Below are 21,142 nucleotides of genomic sequence, written 5' to 3' on the forward strand. Positions count from 1 at the left end.
GTTGATAATAATACTGTCTTTTGATTTGGTTGTAACTGTTGGTAATATACATGTAAATATACACACAAATATTTATGAAACTGACATATATATATATATATATATATATATATATATATATATAAACTTGTCCATTTTCCTTGTTAAATATGTGTTTAAATATTTCTGTTTAAAGATAATTTTCTCTGTTTCCTCAGACAGATATCAAAGCATTTTACAAAGGGATGCTGTATATAACACATCTAAGATTTCCCCCTTCCGTTCTTGTTTTACCAGCATCTGTATTTGTTTTTCTTTCTGTTCCTGTTGTCTCTATTTTTTACTGATTTTTCTTCTAATCTTTCAGCCACTTTTTTCAGTCCCTCCAAAATGGAAGGTGAACATGATGTGCTTCAAGGCAGATTTTTTATATCTTTGATATTAGAGTCATTTTGAAATTATACAAAAGAGGTTAATTCACCCTAATATCTACTGAAGCAGGAAAAATAAATGTGTCTAACCATTTATTAAAAAAAAATCTCTGCACACTTATTAATTTCAATCTTATTCTTATTACAGAATGGCAGAACACATTCTTTACAGAGCTGAAGAATATGAAATACCGGTGAAGTATTCATTGCTTGTGTATATATCAAAGTGCTTGGATGCCTGTGGGTAAAGTGAATAATTTACTCCAAACTAACTCCAACTACTTTTCAGGCAGTACAGAAGTTCTTGTGTAAACTGACAACTGGTGTCCCCTTGTTTCTGAAGCCACTATCTATATTACTTGACATATGTACTACCCCACTGTTAATATTTTACTTCCTCTCTGTATGAGTCAGGCACTGTTAAAGAATTGTTTGGAGGAAACTAGAAAGTATGAAAAGTAAGCAAGAGCACTTAGAACTTTATAATCTATTGTTTCAGTAGTGTGGGATTTGGGGGACCCAGTATGCGGCAGGAATGCTCTGATAGTTTCATCAAGCAGGTTTTCAAAGGTGTCTCAGGCTGAGATAAAAGGAATAAACATTCAAATTAAAATTGTTATTCAGGCAACCAGAAAAAAAAAAGAAGATGGAGGAGACTGCAGAAAGACACATGTCTTCAGAGGTTATCAAAACATTGTGCTACGAAAGGAGAACTCCTGATAGTCCATTTATTCATTAGGCACAAAATTAGAAGCCAAAATTTGTTATTCAAATGTATTTCATAGACTAGATATAATGTACAAAATGGACAATTTAGACTTCTCCCGCAGCCCCTTTCAAAAGATTATGCTACATAGCTTTTTTTTAAATTCTTAAAATAATAAAAATTAATGTTAAGAAACAATTATTTCTATGTATAATGAATATGGAGCCCTGATCTACATTTCAAAATAACTCCCCTTCTTTCCAGATAACAAGCGCAGCATCCACACTATCAAGCCTATTATTTCAAAATAAGGGGGCTGGTTATTTCAAAATAATAAATTCTGCTCTCTGTGAGAAATAACACTTATTTAGAAATAATTGGGCTTCAGCAGGCTTCTCACAGCTGTACTTGTGGCTGCTCTGGCCACACCTGACATCTCCACTGCTCCCCTTCTCCTGCAGAGATTAAAGCAGCAGGTAGAAGGAAAAGGGCTTGTGGCACATGTGAACCTTTCAGAGCCCTGTGCCACACAGCACCCAGCCCAGGAGCCGTGTCAGATCCCAGTGCACCCTTTGAGCCCCCACTGCTGCCAGCATTCCAGCAGAACCCTTGGCTGTCCCAAGAGCACCAGCTGGATGGGTACGGCGATCCTGGAGCTCATCAAGGTGTATGACAAGGAAACCAACTCAGGATCTCTGCAGCAGGAGGAGGAATGCTGATGTCTAAGGCTGCATGGATGTCGACCTCACACAAAAAGGACACATGCAGATCCTCGTCAAGGTCCACGTGAAATTAAAAAAGCTCTGGCAGGCCTACAACAAAGCCAGGGAGCAAAGTGGATGCTCTGGAGTGGCTCCTCACACCTGCCACTACTACAACCAAATGGATGCCATCCTGGGAGGGAAGATGGTCACCTCCTTTTCACACCTACCCCGTCATTGTCAAGTCCGAGCCCAGTGTCAGCTTCCATGAGGGCAGGATTGAAGAGGAGGAGGAGGAGGAGGAGGACCAGGCCATCCAGACCACCACACCTACCAGCCTCCTCACGTCTCCCCACCCCAGACATCTCCCAGGTGTCAACTGAACCCAGGAAAGGCCATTCAGGTGAGTTCTATAGCTTTCCCTATACACATGTGGGGGCACACTGTGGGTTGTAAGAGGCTGTGTGCTTCTCACTAGGCCTTCTTGGCCTGGGGGGGTTGCACAACAGCCTGTGCATGTGGGTTGACATGGAGCACCAGTCCAAAGCACTCAGCTCCATAACATTCTCAAACAGGAATCCTCGTTCCTTTCTCAGAAGGTTCCTGGACAGGCCTGCCTTACTTACCTCTGTGGTGGGACACCTTCACACAACAACAAGCCGCCATGAAGGAGACTGGGGTCATGGAACCACACAGCAGCCCCACACACAGCATATGATCATGCCAGTACTTGGGCATCATCCACTCCTGGTCAAGCGCAATGATGCAGAGGAGACTAATCGTGTGCATAGTACCCTGTTAGGGTGAAGGGACCCCAGTTGCACTCTCTCCAGCAAGCAGCCTCTGCCACTTACACACACTTCCACCAACACACTTCCTCCCTCCACCAGCATGCGGGATGCAGCTAGTGCCAGACCTAGCATGTGTGGGACACAGAAAGCAGCTAAGCCACCCCGTCTCCTCCTATTGCCTGAAGGCTCCTACCCTGACTGGCACCTTCCCATGCCTGCTTGTCCCCAGGACATGGGTGTAGCAAGGCTTCCCAGGGACATCCGTGCTCCTGCAGGAAAGTGCACGTTATCTAGGCAATGGATGGCCTTGTTCAAAACACATTACCATCATCTGAACTGAGACCCTTGGTGTTGGCACAGACATTAGGGCTAGCCTTCATACAAAGTGTCTCCTGGGATGATTGCCCTTGCAACTTTTCTTCACAGCAGTGGAAGCAGTGAGCATACTGCACCCTCAACCTCCCATGCCATCTTCTTGACTCCACGAGGAAGCAAACCCAGGGGTATGTTTACACTACCACCCTAGTTCGAACGAGGATTTGAATTTCCCGAGCTTCATTTGCATCTCGCCGGGCGCCGCCATTTTTAAATGTCCGCTAGTGCGGACTCTGTGCCGCGCGACTCCACGCGGCACGGACTAGGTAGTTCGGACTAGGAAGGCTTCCTAGTCCAAACTACCTAGTCTGTGCCACGTGGAGTCGCGCAGCACAGAGTCCGCTCTAGCGGACATTTAAAAATGGCAGCGCCTGGCGAGATGCAAATGAAGCTCGGGAAATTCAAATCCCGGGCTTCATTTGCAACTCCAGTTGCCTACATTACCACCCTAGTTCGAACTAGGGTGGTAGTGTAGACATACCCAGGAAGACTTGCTGTAGGACCAGACTCTAGTCTCCAGGGACTTAATGAGGAGAGCCAGGAATGGGCCACTGACCAGGAGGCAAACTGGGCTGATCACAAGTGTCCTTGGATGAAACTCTCCCTCAAGGCCTCCCGGATAAACACAGCCCAGGATATACTCTCCTTATTGCACCAGTGTTTGGCTGCTTGTAAGCTCTGGCCAGCCATTCACCCTGTGCCCCCCAACTCTGGCAGAAAAGTCTCCCCCTTATTCTCACATAGATTGTGGAGTACACAGCAGGCCACCACCACGCAGGGGGATGTTACACTTGCTCTTGCTCATGTCCAGGCAGGTGAGGAGACTCCAGTACCTTCCTTTTAGGTGGCCAAAGTCATACTCCACAACATGCTCAGTCTGGTGTTGAAGTTCTTTTTGGTGGGTCCAGGTTGCCCATGTAGGGCTTCATAAGCCAGAAGAACAAGGGGTAGACTGCATTGCCCAGGATGAAGATTGGCATGTCAATGTCCCCAACCCTCATGGTCCGTGAACCATCCCTTATGGTCCACCAGGGCCTGCAGAAACATGGAGATGTTCCCCTTTCTGTTGATATAGTCCAAGGAACAGTGGTTGGGGAACAGGATAGGAATGTGAGTGCTGTCTTTGGCCCCTCCACAACTGGGGAAGTCCATGGCAGCAAGGCCATCCCGGATGGTGTTGACATTCCCCTGACTGATGGCTCTCTGCAGCAATATGTTATTGATGGCCTTGACTACCTGCAGAAGCACAGCCCTGACCTTGGATTTCCCCACACTGAACTGATTCCCGACAGCTGTAGCTCTCTGGCGTGGTAAGATTCCAAAGTGTGATGGCGATGCTCTTCTACAGGTGAATGGAGGGTGGCAGTCAGGTACTGGGCTCAAGGAAGGTGGCCTTCTGCATGTGGAAATTCTGGAGCCCCTGCTGGTCATCCCATTGCTGCAGAATGATGTGGGCCCTCCAGTCCGAACTGGTATCCCACCCTCAGAAGAGGTGTTCCATGTTGTTCAGGGGATTGAGGGTCATTTGCTGCAGCAGAAGCACCAGGAATTGGGTGAAGGTATCCTCCAGTTTGGGCTAGTCATCATTCTACTGAAGCAGCATGAGGGCAGTTTAGATGAACTGCACCATGAAGCACAGCACGAAGCTCCTGAGCCTGGAACTGCTTTGCAGCAGCTCCAGTTCTACGATGGGAGTGCTGTGGCATCTGTACAGGCAAGCAGAACACATGGCATAAGTTTGGTGTCCCATGAGGGAGTAGGCACAGAGGAGTAGTGTACGAGATGCAGCTGTAGAGAGGAGCCCCTGTAAGCACACATTTCAGCTAGCCTCAGCAAGCAGCAACAGTAAATGTCTGCCACCCTGGTTCCTTCCCCGGAGTGCTTCCAGGGCTTTAAATTCGATGCTGGCTCCAATCAGCATGGATGTGTTATTTTGAAATAGTTCTGAGCTATATCGATGCTGCCTTGTACTGTGGACGTGATATTTCAATATTGTTAATTCAGGAGTTATTTCAATTTTGCTTATTTCAAAATTATTTCCTAATGTAGACATTCCTTGAAGGAATAAAGGGGGAGAAGGCAAGACTGGACCTTGGCCTGAGAAACTGGCCTTAGCACCAAGAGATGGTGCTTGATAAACGAAATTTAATGGGGCCTGCTCTGATCAGATGTTAAAATGCCTTTGTCCCCAGAAGGAGGTTCGACCTGGAAACCACAGTATCTATCACCAGAGGATTAACTCCCTCTAGTTCTGTTAAAAACACGGACACGTGTCAGATTCAAATTTTAAAAGGTATATTGGAAATACAACGTAACAGAAATTTGAGAAGTACTGTGCTCTGTTAAAATGAAATATATGAAATGTGTTTCAACAGAGAATATGAAAAAGAACATGAAATCCTAGACAAGCATATGGCTGATCCTAGATGGAAAAGCCAATCTTAAAATTGTAGAGGAAATGATTCTGTGTTAAGAGACTAGATCACGATGAGAAAAAAAATTCAGGGAAACTAATATTGAACAGTCTTATTATTTCTTGATGAGATTAAAATTTGTCATGCCTTATTTTTTACTTATTACTTCAAACAAAACATCCTAAATCCTTTATCCCATTATCTCATCCTTATCTTATGAGGAGTCCGTGTTTTCCTATATAATCCCTTGGGAATTCATTTTCATAGTTACTTGAGAATTCTTGATGGTTTCTACCATCCTCTCTGGTCAATAATGTGCTTGCTTGGTTAGCCACCATCTGTGTTACTATATTTGCAAAACCTATTCTGGTTCATTCTCTTAGGGCTCAAGCAAGGCCTTAAACTGATCCCAAATATTTGTCTATATTTGATGCAGCAGAAAATGTCTAGCAGATATTCTTAGAAAAAGTAGTGTGAGTTTTTGTTTGTTTGGTGAATGTGTGGGTGGGTTTTTTTGTTTGTTTTGGGGTTTTTTTTTTTTTGCATATTGAACATCCTTTTGGGAGAGACTGTTTCTATAGACTGCTGTTTGTTTGGTTTTCAACACCTAAGGTGTTCCACAAGAAAAATACAACACATTTTTGATGGCATAATGTTTATATAGATGTCATTTTGAATAGAAGTAGAACATGCCTAGAGGCTCTGAGCAGATTTGGAAAGACACAGAGCTTCTAGGACAAAGCTAAGCAAACAAAAATGTGCATTCTATGTAATGGAAATAACATGACTGTGAGAGAGTCACAGATCAAGATGTTCATGTATTTCAAAGCAAGGTTGATGCCTGCACCAACATATAAGGAAAGAATGCAACAATTCCTTGGGATGGATTAATATGTAAGTAAATGTGTTCCTAACCTAGCTGCCAGGGTGTGATTTTTGCAAAGGTGAGCAAAGATATGTGATGTAAATTCTAATCAAGAGTTTGAGAAACAGAAGGAGCTAATAAAAGAAACAGGTAATATGACAGACAATGACAAACTAAATTGTCTATGGATGCCTCTAAATAGGGTGTGATTGCCATTCTCTTGCAGCAGAAACATCAGAACTTGAGACCAGTGGTTTATACATCACTGGCACAATCAAAAGTGCCAATATGGCTAAATAGAAGGGTATGCTTTGCCTTTTGTCAACTGGTATAAAAAGTTAATGCCTTTATTTATGAGAGGCCTCTACTTGCAGGGCTGGCTCTAGGTTTTTTGCTGCCCCAAGCAAAAAAATTTTTTGGCTGCTCCAGCCCTTTTTTGTTGGCTTTTCACTATAGCCATAAACTACTTGAGTTTTAGATGTGGCACAAGTTCTCCCTTCTATTTTTGTTACTTAGTTAAGGAAATATAAACTATTTGTTAATAGTTCTTCATGCATTCAAACCACAATTAAAAATTAGCCTATTTCTATAAGAACAATAAAGCAGAGATTTAAGGTATATTTCCCACTCTTGAAAAAGAGCTTTGTGTGTGCTGAAAATCTTGTCTGTGTCACCAAAACAAAACAAAAAAAATTTCAAACTGCAAACGTATAAAAGCCAACAAAAAAGGGGCAGGGCAGCCAAAAAATGTTTTGCATGGGACAGCAAAAAAACGAAAGCCGGCCCTGAAACCACTCATTACCAAAGAAACTTGGAAAGCACAATCCCTGGAACACAAAGGCATTATTTTAACTATACAAATGTTTGTATTCAAAATTGAAAATAAACAAAAGAGATATTTGGTGAATGTAAATATCCTTTCTAGATGATTTGGTAAAAGTTCAGAGGACACGTCTATCTGATAAAATAACTGATCTGGTCTCAGGTGAAATATGGACTGTGATTGCCACTACTGAGCTACTGCTCAGTATGGGTATGTCTACACTAGCTCGGTAGGCAGATGAGGGCAACCGGAGTTGCAAATGAAGCCCGGGATTTAAATATCCCGGGCTTCATTTGCATCTTCCCGGGCGCCGCCATTTTTAAATCCCCCTTAGTCTGAACTCTGTGCCCACGGCTACACGCGGCACGGAGTAGGTAGTTCGAATTAGGATCTCTTTAACTAAAACAGAAGTCAAATCTCTCATATAACAGTAACTGCATCTCTCTCCCTTTTTAAAAAAGAATTCTGGAATCATTGGCTACTGTGTGAATCTGAGCATGTAAATTAATTTAAAGCTTCTCTTGGTGTACTACATACATCTCTCAAAACATACAATCCCATAAAGACAAACAAAAAATTCAAAATAATGCAATCAAACTACTACCCATTACTTTTTTAGAATTTAACAACAGAAAATCCCTTCTAGATATTGTTCAGATAATTATAAATCATGGTACTATGTCTTATACACACAGATTTTATTTTTACAGATCCTGCATGTTGCCAAGAAATTATAATAATGAATTATTGCCAATGTAGTGGTATTTTTTACATAAACTCTTTATATCCTTTTCTATTTTCAGCAGCATAATCCCATTCAAAGCACTTAGGAAATAAGTTCCGGGTCATCTTTGCCAATTTTTACCATGAACACAGCCCTAATTTCCCTGTTCATGAACCAACTGTATTATCAAATAATAAATTTATGTGCAGCTATTAAGAATTGATGATAATAAATAATTTAAAAATAGACTACATTTAAATACCAGTAGTATCTGAATGTATTCAACTAATATAAATCTGATTATGTCCAAAAATTAAGCAACAAGGCAAGAAAATGAAGCAACTGTGCTACTAACAACACAAATTCATAAAGCTCTAAAAAACTATCCGTTTTCATACCATGATACACTGCATTATAGAAAAATTATTATACAGATTTGCATTTTTCATCTGATAATAGCTTACAATTTTTGCAAGTATTATTCTATACAGACCCTGTATTTTTTTTAAATACATTTCATGGAACTACAAAAGTGTGCTGCATAAGTGACTGTGGCCCCCAATCATTCCCCCAAAACAGTACCATCAAACCAATACAACTTGCATGATCATTTAGCCTGGCCTTTCAGTGTAAAACAAATAAACCTTCTCTAGGCAGGAAGACTAGAATATTTCTGATTCAGTTCTCTCTCAGATTATATCAATCATAACTGTTTATATGTTTTATTCTGGAAGGCATGTTCTTTATATATTGATTCATACTCCTCTTCCTTTTGGACATTATTGATGTGTTGGTAGTTTCACTTCTCACTGGCAATGGTTTGTAATTTTGTTGTACCCTTTGTCACATGCTGAAATGCTCCTTCGCTGTGGTGGCTACATTTTTGTGAGGAATGAAATTATCTTATTCAAGTAATTTGTCTCTCTCTGGAATCATTTTAGCAAGGAACTTAAGATTGTGTATATCGTAAAGAATGAGAAGTCTTGATTAACATAATGGGACTTCTTGCATGCTCAAATTTCCACTTCCACTGAAATACTTTGCTGAATTAGGGGATTTATGGGAGAAACTCATGTTGGATTGTTGAATATTTGTATATTATTCAAAAGTATTTAAAAGATGATCCAGACCAATTTTAGCCTTTGTGTTTCTCTAGAGCAGTGGTTTTCAAACCGTTCCACAGGCCCACTTCAGGAAATTCGCTAGTGTGCCAACACCACTTGTATATCTAAAGGCTCCAGAGCTGAGGCCCTTTGGCTCCAGTTCACCATTTCCAGCCAAGAGGAGCTGTGGAAAACAGCATGTCCCAGGCTGCCACTTCCTGTGGCTCCCTTTGGCTGGAGATGGTGAACTGGATCTAATGGGGGTTACAAGGCTCTATGGCTATGGAGTCTTTAGATAAACAAAGCAGTGCGGGCCTACTAGTGGCTTTCCTGAAGTGGGCTTGCAGAACAGTTTGAGAACCACTGCTACAAAGTATGTACTGTTCATATTGCTTCAGTATTTGAACTATGAAATTGTCAATGCAAGATAAGTCACATAGCATTATTTCTACTCCCTGACTGGAAGATCCACCCTACATAAATGGGAACAGTGCTTGAACACCAAAATTTGGCTTTGATTCTCTTAGGAATGGGGTGGAAAGGATTTTACCACAGGAGAATAATCAGGAGATAGACAGGCGTGTGGAATTCTGAAACATTTTAAACATTTCCTTTCCCTCTTTCCATGAAAGAAGGATCATAACTGGCTACGTTCAGGAATCTACCCATACTTAGGTTCCAGAATGAGAAAAAAAAAGAAATATAGGGCTGCATTCTCCAATTGGCTAGGTTTCCAGAATAAATAAGAGGAGCCAATACTGGGTTGGGCTGCAGGGCTTGATACAACCGATCGCCAACATGCCATTAAAAAGCTTACACCAGCAGTCATCACTGGTTCTCTGTAGTTGCTCCTCTCCACTGTTCAGACGTAGTGAAGAACTGGGTCACAGACTGGTTATTTGAATCCACTGTTGTCGCTGAGATGATTTGTCATCTATGTGGGTCGGAGTAAATCATTACATATGATCTGTCAGAAAAAATGTCACTCTAGCATTCAGTCAAATTGGCTGTGAACACAACGAGAAAAACAGTAAGCCGACTGAAGGACTTGAAAGAAAGTAATGATAAATGAAAACATGGCATGTGGTGGGACAAGGTGTCTGCAGGAACCTTTATTATACCCAGTACCTCTGTGGCATAGAAGATGAGGGTGGATTTTCTCCTTAATGACAGACTGAACCAATTACACAGGACAGGAGCAGAGAGGCAGGATGAGATTCAACTTTTCTTTGGACTCCATGGAGCATAAGAAGCATTTGTAAACTGAAGTCTTTTGAAATGGAGCAGTTTGCCTCCTCTGAGTGTACCTGGCTAAGCTTGTGGGCTAAGGCAGAAGGGAATAAGGTCATGGTCCTAATTCTCTACATCCTTTACCATGATTTTCATTACCTGTGTGCATGAAAGAAGAGTTCCTGTGGTTGAGAAATGCTCAGCGTGGAGAAAGGGACAAAAGGCTGCTTCCATGCTTCCATACATGCTGTGCATGGGCCAGAGATAATCTACTGTTATGCCTCTCTTTTTTAGTATTTATTTATTTATGTGCATTGAGGAAGAGGAAAATTCAAGGAGGGAGCAGTGATAAGCCGAATTCAGCACTAAGTGATGTCATTTACTCATCAGAGCACTCATTTCACCTGACAGCAACTCCTCATTTGATTATCTAAGAGCTTGCAATTGTCATAAATTCCATATTTTATTTCAATACAAAGTAAAATTCATCATATCACACACTCTGATTCAATACTTGCAAAGACAATCTGTTGTGAGTGAATAAAATAAGGGGAAAATAGGTAAAAAAAATCAATAGAAAAAGTTCCTTAAAAATTAATGAATTTTTGTGTGTGGGCAAAAAGACATAGAGCAGTGGTTTCTTGAAATGGATTAATCATGGCATTGCAAGAGCAGAAGCAGTAACAGTGCTTTCTGGTATGGAACTTTTGATAATGTCACATTTTTTTCAGTACAAGCAGGTTTTAAATAAACTTTGAAAAAGTATCAGATTTTTCTAGGAGGAAACCATTATTTCTACAGGTAGGTATTTCAGAGGGGAAAATTTGGACTAGTAAGCATGATATAAATTTTTAGTAAGTGTCAGGAGCTAGTTTTCACTCAGAAGTAAAAGGAGAAATATAATGGTGCATTGTTGTTTGCAAAGAGGCAAAGTTTGGAAGTTTCTCTTTTAAAAGGCCATAGTTAATATATCTAATCCAAAGGAAGTACAAAAGAAAGTAGAGGAATCGAAAATTAGAAGCCTAAGTACAAAACAAACAGTACAGTGTGGAAATAGAATTTCAAGGAACAATTATCTACAATACAAATTGTTAAAAGCTTTTCAACCACTCTCTCTCCTAATGATTTTGAAGCTTTATCCTGCCATTGATTTATAATCTGGTATAAAACAGACAGAAATTCCTTCCAGGTGAGCACAACCTGAGTTGTATCACTTAGCGTTGACACTGTATAAAATACTTTGATTAGAGATTCTCTAAGGGCTCGTCTACACTGGCCCCTTTTCCGGAAGGGGCATGTTAATTTCACCTATCGTCGTAGGGAAATGCGCGGGGGATTTAAATATCCCCCGCGGCATTTAAATAAAAATGTCCGCCGCTTTTTTCCGGCTTTTAAAAAAGCCGGAAAAGAGCGTCTAGACTGGCCCCGATCCTCCGGAAAAAGCGCCCTTTTCCGGAGGCTCTTATTCCTACTTGGCAGGAATAAGAGCCTCCGGAAAAGGGCGCTTTTTCCGGAGGATCGGGGCCAGTCTAGACGCTCTTTTCCGGCTTTTTTAAAAGCCGGAAAAAAGCGGCGGACATTTTTATTTAAATGCCGCGGGGGATATTTAAATCCCCCGCGCATTTCCCTACGACGATAGGTGAAATTTACATGCCCCTTCCGGAAAAGGGGCCAGTGTAGACGTAGCCTGGGTGATCTACAGATATGGTTATAATTGCCACCATTTTAGAGATGAAGAAACATAAAAAAGAAACAGTGACTTACCCAAGAATTCATGTTGACTCATAGTGAGATATTCACAGGGGTTTCATTAAGCTACAAGTGCCAGCAATATAACGTACTAAATAAAACATACTCCTATCACTCCCCCGCCCCAAATTGTCCATCTTCAGAAAGATAATTTTATAACCATAATATTAGTATTAACTTCTGACATGGTTGAAAATTCACTTTGCATTGATGTTTATCCTAACAGTATCTGAAGTATCTTGAATCTGCGAAAGTGGCTTAAAGTCTCATGCTAATGGTTTTCTTGTGAGATGAAGAATATACTCTGTTTCCAGTTGAACCAGAAACACTTTGAGAACAGATTTTCCAGCAGTAGTTGGACAATTCTGCTTCCTGCCTTAGACAGAATCAAATAAAGCCAGGGCTATATGAAAACCACAAACAATAGAAGAAAATGACCTCAGCCTCCCAAGACTGCCATTTAATTCTGATTTTATTTGAATTGGATTTCCCAGTCACCTATTGCTAATTGTCATTAGATCAGTGCTTCCCCTGATTTACAAACATGACACACAAATAGAGAAGAATGTGAGTTTGGTCTCCAACAACACTCGCAATTTTCACACATTGCATACTGGTAAATCATTAAACTGAGTTATTATAATTAATATGTAACAGCTTCATTACTCCATATATGCTGTTGTTGTTGTTGTTCGTCCATCGTATTCGAAGAGGACCTTGACATCTAACGGGTTGTGGACTGTCCGCAAATGGCTGATAAGGTGTGTCCGCAAATGGCTGATAAGGCCAATACGGGCACGGAATGTTCTGCCACATGTCGGGCAGACATGTGTGGGCACCACTGTTGCAGCTTTTGCAACTCTGGCTTTACGGAGTGCTCGCTTCTCTTGTGCTATGGTTGTCCTTCTGGCTTCGGATGTTTGACAGCCTTGGTAGATCAGCGTGTGCCATGTTGATCGGTCTTGTGCCAGGGTCTCCCAGGAGGTGGTGTCAATATCCAGGGACTTGAGAGAGGCTTTAAGCGTATCTTTGTATCGCTTCTTTTGTCCCCCGTGCGATCGCTTCCCTTGAAACAGCTCACCATAGAAGAGCTGTTTAGGGATGCGATGATCTGCCATCCTTGCAACATGGCCTGCCCAGCGTGTCTGAGCTTTCATCAGCAGGTGTAAACTGACGGCAGGCCTGCTCTAGAAAGGACTTCTGTGTCTGGCACCTTATCCTGCCACCGGATCCTCAGAAGTCTGCGGAGGCAAATCGTGTGGAAGTGGTTCAGTTGCCTAGCGTGCCTCCTGTATACAGTCCAAGTCTCACTGGCATACATCAGGGTAGTTAACACTACTGCTCGATAGACTTTAAGCTTTGTAGCAAGGCTTATTCCACTGCGGTCCCACACTTTGGTCAGCAGTCTGCTTGCCTTGGCGACTCTGCAGTTGACCTCGATGTCAATTGTCACTGAGCGGGAGAGGGTGCTGCCAAGATATGTAAATTGGTCCACTGCTTGCAGCTTTTGTCCCTTCACTGTGATGGTGGGCACTTGATGTTGAGCTTTCGGAGCTGGCTGGTGCATCACTTCGGTTTTCTTTGTGTTGATGAGAAGGCCGAAGTTGTCGCATGCTGCTGCGAATTTGTCCATGCTGGCTTGCATTTCCTGCTCTGATCCAGCATTCAGGGCGCAGTCATCAGCAAAAAGGATATCTCGTAGCACAGTCTCCTTTATCTTGGTGACAGCCTGGAGTCTTCGCAGGTTAAACAGTTTCCCATCGGTCCTGTATCTCAGTCTGATTCCCAAGGAACTGTTCTGAAAGGCGTCTGACAGCATGGCTGAAAACATTATGCTGAACAGGGTCAGTGCCAGCATACACCCTTGCTTGACGCCGTTTGAGATGGGAAAGGCCTCTGAAAGTTCTCCATCATCCAGAACACGAGCCGTCATGCCATTGTGGAACTGAAGTACCATCAAAATGAATCTGTCAGGGCACCCAAACTTCGACATGATGCGCCACAGACCTTTGTGGCCTGTAAGGTTTCAGTATCTGATGGTGAGACATCCAGGCTGTGGTGATATCCGCCTGGGGCATTCTATCAATCACCTCGTTATTGATGGAAGATGGGCGGTTCAGTACGGATTGGAAGTGCTCAGCCCAACGCTGTAAAATCAGTGTCTTCTCAGTAATGAGAGTTGCACCATCTGAGTCCAGTAGAGGGGAACTCCCTGAGGGCTGAGGTCCATACAAGGATCTAAGGGCTTCGTAGAACCGTTTGGCATCGTTTCTATCAGAAAACTTCTGGATTTCATCTGCTTTGGCACTCAACCAGGAGTCCTGCATCTTGCGAAGCTTGCTCTGTACGATCCTGCGAATGTTGTTGAAGGCATTTTTCTTAGCTGTTGACGACGGGTCATTCTGATGAGCACGGTGAAGGCGATGCTTTTCAGCAAGTATGGCCTTGATCTCTTCATCGTTTTCATCAAACCAGTCCTGCTGTTTCCTGTGTGAGGGTCCAAGAACCTTTAGTGCAGAAGAGTGCACAATATCCCGGAAGCGTTCCCAGTCCTTCTCAGCATTTCCCTCTAATTGCAGCTCTAAAAGTTGGTTGCCAAGATCTTCTGCTAGTAAAGCTGCTGTGTTGGGGCTCCTCAGTCTATAGACATTGATCTTTTTCATCACAGCTTTGTTTCCCTGCGGACATCTCTTTGGCTTGATGTGAAAGCTTAATTTGGAGATGATAAGTCTGTGGTCAGTCCAACAGTCAGCACTCGGCATGGCCTTGGTCACCCTTACATCCTGTCTGTCTTTCCTCCGCACAATGACATAATCAATGAGATGCCCGTGCTTAGAGTGTGGGTGCATCCAGGACGTCTTTTTGCGAGTGGGCAGGCGGAAGATGGTATTGGTGATGATCAAATCATGAGCCACACATGTCTTCAGTAATAGTAGGCCATTGCTGTTACATTTACCGATTCCATTTTTTCCAATGACGCCATCCCAGGCAGTGTGATCAGATCCTACTCTCGCGTTGAAATCGCCAAGTAGAATCAGCCTATCAGTGCGCTTCACGGATGAGAGTAGGGCATCAAGATCTTCATAAAACTTGTCCTTTACTTCATCCGGATTCGTAATTGTGGGCGCGTAAGCGCTGATCAGTGTAGCTTGCTTTCCTCTCGGTAGTGGAAGATGCAGTGTCATGAGTCGGTCATTCACGCCCTTGGGAAGACTGGCAAGTTTGCAGACAAGATGATTCTTAACCGCAAAGCCAACTCCAGATTCACGACGTTCGTCACCGCTGCATCCACGCCAGAAGAATGTGTAACCACCTCCTGTTTCCATGAGCTGACCTTCATTTGCTAGACGAGTTTCACACAGTGCCGCAATATCGATGTTAAATCTTGTGAGCTCTCTGGCGACCAGGGCTGTTCTTCTTTCTGGTCGATCTACTGAAGGGTTGTCTTGAAGCGTGCGTACGTTCCATGTGCCAGTAGTGAGTGGTGTCACCTTGCATTTTGTTTGAAATTTTATTGTTTGACCGCATGAGATGGGATCCCCTCCAGCCGTGGTAAGCTGGCCAGGGTTCTATGAAGCAAACAATGTTTAGGGCACCTTTTCTAGCCCCTTCCTCTTACTACGGAGGTGAGCAGTGCAATCCTAAAGAGGGCTGCTCAGTCACTCAGGTAGACGCCGAATCCAGCTGTTGCTTCAGCCAGCAAGAAGACGACCATTAGACCTGAGCCGCCTGTGTGCAAGTCCGCGGCTACAGCTCCCAGTGTATCCACACCTGCTGCTTCGTCGCTCACCCGTCGCCACAGGACTTTAAGGTTTACGGGAATTAGGGGATGTCAAGATGTCAAGACTTGCGTGTGAATTGGATTAAAGTGAGGGAGAGGTGCACATAGTCAGCCTCACTCTCTCTTCCCAGATTCCATCTTGCTCCAATGGCAGGACTAATGTCAAGACGATTGGAGATGGGCTGGGCGCAGTGGTTGACCAGGGTATCTTTCATGTCTTGCCATGCTCTTAGGGTACCACATCGCTTGCAGAAACCACCTTCATGACCGTTGGTCCTATTCTAGTAGGTCTCATCGGCTCGATCCGCCGGAGTCTGTCTTCACATGCTCGGGATAGACAAGTCCCTATCTCATCGAAGGTCGATGACCCGACAGCTACTCTCAACCTGGTTTAGCCAGCCTGTCGAAGCTGTTGCCCGGGGTGTGGCCGCTGCACATGCTACAGCTACTAGGAGCCACAGGTGAGAGCTGAGTGACAAGTGGGGACCAAAGGTGGACGAGCTGCCCTAAAAGGACACGACATGCCCGTACATCAGAGGTGCTACCCCTCCCTGAACACCCCACACGCCCCACTCCATATATGTACATGCCACTTGACAGACCAAAACAAAACAAAACAAAACAAACAACAACAACAAATCAACAAATGAGCTACAATGAGCTCAAATTCAGGGACAAAATGAAAGTTTCCTAATAAATCATGCTCAATTTTTGAGAGAGGGTGGCTAACAAAAATTCATTCACAGTGGGCACCTATGTTAGTACAGCTACTGTGAATGCACAAACAGATATTAAAATGCCTATACTTAGGTGAAGGAATAATTAACTAGTCACTGCTTGCTTGGTGATTGATGTGGACAGTTAGGAACAGAATGCACAAATTTCCTGGTGGCTCTTGGGTCTCCTATATAAAATAATAGACCTTTGTTAATATCAAACTGTTCGAAGTACTCAGACTCAGAGGCTGCGTCTAGACTGGCAAGTTTTTCCGCAAAAGAAGCTGTTTTGCAGAAAAACTTGCCAGCTGTCTACACTGGCCGCTTGAATTTGCGCAAGAACACTTACGATCTAATGTAAGATTGTCAGTGTTCTTCTGCAAATACTATGCTGCTCCCGTTCGGGAAAAAGCCCTCTTGCGCAAATGCATTTGCGCAAGAGGGCCAGTGTAGACAGCTAAAAACTGTTTTGCGTAAAAAAGCCCCGATGGTGAAAATGGCGATCTGGGCTTTCTTGAGCAAAACCGCATCTAGATTGGCACGGACGCTTTTCCGTAAAAAGTGCTTTTGTGCAAAAGCATCCATGCCAATCTAGACACTCTTTTCCGCAAATGCGTTTAATGGAAAAACTTTTCCGTTAAAAGCATTTGCCCAAAATCATGCCAGTCTAGACATAGTCAGAGTGATTAGACAAATTGTGCATGTAGATGTGCATAGTCTGGCAATGTTGTTACCTCTGGTCCAGTTGACAGAATTATGGGGGTGGTTCAAAGATTATTACTGCTGAAATACCAGTTCCTTATGGAGACAAATTTACCTAATCTTGGGGTACTATGTTTTACAGTAATCCCAAGAGACAACGGATAGAACAAACAGGTCTTTACAGCTGATCTTGTAAAGCAGTGCTCTGATGTGCTGCCAAAGTCTCTTTAATAAGCATAGTCCCTTAAAGCCTCAGCAAAGCATCTCTGCTAAGCCTTAACCTAATGAAAGTAACAGTGACAATCTGCCAAAATAATAAATGTCACAACCAACTCAAACTTAACTGTTATACTTGAAAAACTGCAAGTTTAGAGCTATAATACTACAGGCCCATTTTCTTGCCTGGAGATTGTTCACTCTTTCTGCTTGATACATTCTGAGGACTTCTTCCTTACCCCAGCCCCCATTGTCTGTTCCATGCCTCTCCTTTTCAGTCTTCCTCAGATTATCTTTCTCTGACTTTTTTCTTTCTCCTGTACTTCATTTCAGTACCTGGTGTCACTGCCTGTCATTGTTATAGCCCCATCTACACTATTTGAAGCATCACATTTCCTACTGGTTCCTTCAATCCCATGGCTTACCCATAACAGATCCCAGAATGGAGCCATCAGCATGGCATTGTAATTAAAGTACTTTCAATATAGCTGGTGGGCATTTTAAGAAGGCAAGGTGGGATACTGCTGCTGAAATGTCATAGGAGATGGATTCTTGAAACATGCAATATTTCAGTATTTTCCATGATCCGAGTAAACTTTATTGTCATTAATTAAGGTGGTTTAAATAGCTTAAAGTCTCATGGTAATGGTTTTCTAGTGAGATTAAGAATATACTCTGTTTCCTGTTGAACCAGAAACACTTTGAGAACAGATTTTCCAGCAGTAGTTGGACAATTCTGCTTCCTGCCTTAGACAGAATCAAATAAAGCCAGGGCTATATGAAAACCACAAACAATAGAAGAAAATGACCTCAGCCTCCTCAGAGTCATGTTTTCAGATCTCTACAATAGTGGGAGTTTATTACCACCTATTTTTATTTTGATAGTCAGGTTGAGATATCCATAACCATCTTTAAAATGTTAGAAAGTTAATTTAGTGCTTGTGAAAGGTACAGATCAACAGCACTCAGACCTGAAGAGCTTTACTTATTCATAGGCCAGATATTAAAATGGCAGCTTCACTACAGGTCTCCTCGAATGAACTCCCTGGTGTGCCTGAATCCCGAGCTGGAAATATCTAAGTTTGAAAGATTTGTTTATTTTTGTTTCACATTCTTGGTTATATCTACCAAGATGAATGTGAAATAGAAGAAACTGAAAATTTGGTCAATTTTGGGATTTGAACATCTTTCTATTAAGAACTCTGAAGATGTATTACAAATCCTCTAAATCTTGCAGGCCCACTAGTAATATTTTCTTTCTAGGCAAAATCCTACAGGTAAATCACATATCACATTACTACAGAATTACAAAATGCAAGTAACAAAAAACTGAATTGAAATGTCATAATCCAGAGTTAGCCTTCTCTTAAGTTTTTAATAACTTCCTTGACATTTTCAGACATAGGACACTTTATACTGGATCTTCCTTGATATTTTTTGAAATATAAAATTATTAGGTGTCTCAAAAATGTACATAAATATATTCTGCGGACCAATTAGATGACTCTAGGTGCTTTTGTAGATGAGCCAACACCACACTTATTCAATGGTCATGCACAAGATAAACATACTATTTACTGGATTTTTCAAGTTCTTGTTAAGAATTCATATATTAATTCATGATAATAATTGAGAAATTATCAATATTAAAGTTAATCTGTATGAGTTATTTTCATTAGGAATCACGGTCAAGCCTAGGAAGTAAAATTTTTGTCAGTGAAAAGAAGGTACTGTATGAGCAATATCATTAATCTTCTGAGGACCGTAGCTCGTTCTGAAGTGTGTATTTATCAGCAGACAGTGAGTCTTGCTTGAATCAATGCTGTCTGCACAACTAAAAAGAATGCATGTCCTTACCTTTCCTGTCAATCACAGAATATATGAAATAGGAAATATTAATGGTGTGAATTGGTAGTGAACTTATAGTTTCTATAATAAATATGGTAATATGTTTGTTTTCTATTTCAAAGTTCAGTTTATTTATCTGAAACTGCTACAAAGCTTTCTTTAAAGTAACAATGCAGTTGGACCTAGATCAAATGTGTTTCCTGCACTGTGTACCAACAGAGGTGAAAAGAAGCAAAATAGCAATGAAATGGAAAGAATATATTTCCATACCACAAACTGAAAATACAAAATGATATTATTAGGCAAACTAAGAGAAATAACATACCTTGGAAATTCTGTTTCAATTAATATTGCAATGCTCTCTTCAGTTTGCACCATTAAAGAAAATAGAAATACTATAATGATAAGAAAAGGAGGAGGGTTTTGTGGCTAAGGAAAAGGGCTAATATCTGGAATCCATTCCCAGTTCTATCAGATCTTCCATGTGCTAGTACCATATCATTTAAACGCTCTGTCTTTGTTTTCCCACCTTTAAAATTGAGATAAATTGTATACTCTAGGGTTTTATGAGGTGAGCTGAATAGTTCAGAAAATTATTGTATGTATTCTTTATCTCTATTAATTTAATATTATTTATTTGCACTATGGTAATGCCCACCAATCTCAAGCATACACCATAGTGCCATTGTATTAGGGACTGTACAGACCAATAAAAAAAGACAGTTCCTATCTCTAAGAATTTACAGTCTCAGTGTCCAGATATAACAGGTAAACATTAAACTGTTTGAAATCCACTTTAAAGGTCAAATTCAGAAATGGAACTTAGATTCCTCCATCCGTATACTGAGAACTTCAATTAGATGCTCCTTCATCAAAATGAAACTGAGTGTAAAGAAGTTTTCATGTAATTATTAATGTAGAAAAAGAGTAACATGGTTTACAATAAAATTAATGGGGTACTTTACCTTACTTCCTGTTATATACTTCTGATGTACTTTACTTTCTACAAACTTTTCTTAAGACCTTTGAACGTATGTATTACACCATCTTAAATTGTCCTGAATGCCATTCCACTAAGTCTTAATACAGTAAAACTCCAATAGTCTGGCATCCAATAGTCTGGCACTCCTGATAGTCCAGCATCAAAATGGCAAGAGCCTAGTGAGTGAGCTTCGGCAAAAAAATTGTCACAAGGCAACAGTGACAGCAGCTGAACTGAGTGAAAAGGGTAAAAAAGGGTTAAAAAACTGAAAACATCACAGTATACTGTATACAGTATGTACAATAAAAAGGGTTAAGAACACTTTATATACAGTATATAATGTATACAGTAAATATATAACCATTTTATAGAACCTCCTGATAGTCCGGCATATCCGATAATCCGGCACCACCTAGGTCCCAAAGGTTCCGGATTATCGGAAGTCTACTGTAGGTTACATTCAAAGATACTGTGTAAAGGTTTGGGGCATACAGTATTCAGATGAACACATACACACATACTCATGCATGTATCTATCTACATTGGAACTGGAAAGGGCTGGAATAAGTTGAAAGTCATAATCAACATGTCACCTCTGATTTTGATCTCAGATGCATAGTAGGTAATAGTTTCTAAGATATGACTTTCCTGTAGTATACAAAGTATGAAATGTTTTGTTTTCTTAGCCATAGCCATCAAACAGATGTCAGCATAACAAAAACCATAACCACAAGTGGAATGTTTGCAACCTTTTAGTGTAATGACTGAATGGGAATTGAAACACAAATTTAATTCTGGAGATCATAACTTTAAAAGATGCCTTTTAATTCAAAGTAAAATAATCTAATAGGTCTATTGGGTAACCCATTCATTTCCTTCCAGAGCCAATCTTAACTGTTCTGATGATTCAGGTAAACTGAAGACCGTCTGCTCCCCGGTATCAACATATTCACACACTATAAAGAATGGATTATGAATATTGCTTTCCCCAATATTTTACTTCTCT

The sequence above is a fragment of the Pelodiscus sinensis genome, chromosome 4 (genome assembly GCF_052426305.1).
Source record: "Pelodiscus sinensis isolate ZL-2025 chromosome 4, ASM5242630v1, whole genome shotgun sequence".
NCBI classification, from domain to species: Eukaryota; Metazoa; Chordata; order Testudines; family Trionychidae; genus Pelodiscus; species Pelodiscus sinensis.